Source organism: Odocoileus virginianus, unplaced genomic scaffold (genome assembly GCF_023699985.2).
Source record: "Odocoileus virginianus isolate 20LAN1187 ecotype Illinois unplaced genomic scaffold, Ovbor_1.2 Unplaced_Contig_22, whole genome shotgun sequence".
Taxonomy (NCBI): Eukaryota; Metazoa; Chordata; class Mammalia; order Artiodactyla; family Cervidae; genus Odocoileus; species Odocoileus virginianus.
The window spans coordinates 1,451,491-1,454,417 of NW_027224339.1; positions in this window are offsets into that span (position 1 = coordinate 1,451,491).

The following is a 2,927-nucleotide window of genomic DNA, read 5'->3' on the forward strand; positions in this document are numbered from 1 at the left end:
TAACAGTACTTTGTGAAGGCCCAAATGACTATTGGTTAGTGAATATATAGGAAAGACCCGCTTAGTGGTGCACAATTAAAAAAACCCTAACTGAAGTTGGAAACACAGCCTCCAGAAGGAACAAAACAAAAATAACATTATTCATAGGAGGGAGTGATGTGGGGTGACTATAAAGGGAGAGCACCAAGGTGTTTAGGGGGATGATAGAACTGTTCTGTATCCTAGAACCAAAAATCAAATGAATAATAGTTTTAAACATAAAATGAACAAATAAAAGTGAAGGCCCTGGAGCCAGACTACCTCAGTTCAAATTCTGGAACCTTACCTACCAGCTGTGTGACCCTAAACAAGTTACCACCGCACTGGGCTTCAAGTTTCCTCATTCATTAAATAGGGACAATCATTCCTAATTTAATAAATTAGGAGTTTGGGATTAAGGGATCCATACTGCTATATATAAAGTAGATAAACAATAAAAGTTTACTATACAGCATAGGGAAATATATTCAATATCTTGTAGTAACTTATAATAGGAAAGAATCTGCTATATATGCATATGTTTAAAGCTGAATCACTTTGTTGTACAGCTGAAACTAACACAATATTGTAAATCAACTATACTTCAATTAAAAAAAATAAAAATAGGGACAATCACAGTTCTTGCCTTCTAGGGAGTCTGTTGTGGTAAAAGTATAATGAGGTAAATGTGCTTAGAACAGTGCCTGACAAATGGCATATGTTCAATGAATGTCGTAACCAATCAACATAAGGCCCTGGGGCACAGGAGTCGGGTGAGAGGACTCAAGAAATCACCAGGTGAATCACTGTTGGGTGTATTTCAGTGTTTGTAATCCTGAGAAGAGCTGCTGTGACCTTTTATTTTTAAGCCGTTCAATCTGCCCAGCCACCACCCTTCTTCACTACCCTTCTGACCTCCTTTCAGTTTTTCATGCAGTTCCTGAGTCTCTATTTTGGCTCTAGGCCTGCCCTTCAGTTCATTAACTGGTTGTGATCTCTCCAAACTAGTCTCTAAGCTGTTCTTTACCTTGGCTGTATGTCAAAATCTCTCAGACATACTTTGAAACTACTGGCCTGAGCTCAAAAAATGTCAGTGTCATGAAAGACTAGTGAAAAGGCTGGAGAACTGTTCTAGATGACAGGAGACTAAAGGATAACTCCATGCAATATGGATTTTGGAGGGGGTAGAGGTGAATGTCTAAAGAGGCCATTATTAGGATATTTAAGGAAAACTGTATATGAACTATATGTGAAAGAATGTCTTTGTTCCTAGGAGATACACACTATAGTACTTGAATATCCTAATGTTTGCAACTAACTTTCAAACAGTTCAGCAAGATAATAGTTATTATATGATAATAATTACGCATTCATCATTTTAGTCAGTTGTGTGCTAGATAGACAAGCACGATGGCAAAACATTAATAGTTGGTAAAACTGGATAAAGGGTACTCATGCTAATTTTATAACTTTCTGCAGGTTTCCATTTTTTTTTTCAAAATAAGGAGTGATAGACCATCTCTTGAAGATTTTTTTCAAAACACACATGCCTGTGTTGCAGTCCTAACTGAGTAAAGAAGACTTTCCCTGGGTGGGATCTAGGAATCTGCATTTTAAAAGTTCTGGGATCCCCCTCTCCCCAGAAAAGAAGCACCATAGAGAAGCTTCATCTCAGACACACCTCTAACTCCTCTGGCTCTTGGTTTCCTTCAGGACCCAAACCTCAACACTAGCTCTGTTTGGCAATGTTCCAGCTGGGCCTTCCTCCAGACCTTTGCAAAGCTGGTGCAGCTAGGGAGTGGGAGTGGAGAGAAGAGGTGAGGGTGGATCTCTGTGTACTCCAACATTCATCACAGGAGCAGATAAAGAGGGTTACATGAGAGACTGAGAAGGAAGGCCAGGGAAATAAGATGAAAACTCCAAGAGTATACTCAAAGGTGGATAAAGATACATGATAAATTCTAGGAGTGCCTGCTCTACAAGAAGCATCAGGGTGAGAAGTAAGTTTCTGTATCAGTGCAGAAGTGGGCCCTTTGTTGCCAGAAGAGATTTTCCTGGCAAGCCCCCTCTTCCCTACATCAGACAAGCCCCCCCTACAGTGCTGGCTGACAGGCACCTGAGATCTCAGACAGGAGAAATCTCTTTTTTCAAAAGCAAGGTTTCTGGGAGACAAATGCTATCAAACCTCTCGAGAGGAAGATTTGCAGGTCAGTGTGTTTGACTTTGCTTCTCCCTCCTGCTGAGTTTGGAACAGGATTTATAGTTTCTGGGAAGTGTTGTGTGAAACCCCTTCAGGGTCAGAAAAAATACACCCATTTGTCATTTGTGGGTGGGGGGCATGGAATCTAGAGTTCACTGTTCGTTCCTAGCATCTGGTGAGAGTGAAAGTGTGAAATATGGACAGTGAACAAAGTGCAACCATAGGGAAGGCAAGTTAAAATCTACCACCCTTCTCTTTACCAGTTGGCTCCATTACAGCAGAGGTTTTCCTGTCAGTCATCCTTACCTCTGCCACCTGCCTTACAAGGGATGTGTCGGCCCGGGTGTGGATAAATCCTTTTTACAATCAGTAAAGTCCAGTGAAGTTGGCATTTTAAAAATGAAAAATGAAAGGGAGGAACAACCAGAAATAAACAAAGGAAGTAAATAACAGTTGAGCAGCACTCCGTCCCATACATCTGTCCCACAGCAGACCAAGTGAACATTCCAGAACATAAATCTCACCCTGAAACTGCTGGGCTCCAACCTTTCAAATGGTTTCACATTGACCTTAGAAATGAGTCCAAAATTTCAAACAAGATATACAAGGTCCTTTGCAATCAGATGCCAGCTGACTTTTCTAGCTTTATCACCCACCAGCTCCCCTTCACACACTCTGCATTCCAGCTACATATGTCTCCACAGTTCCT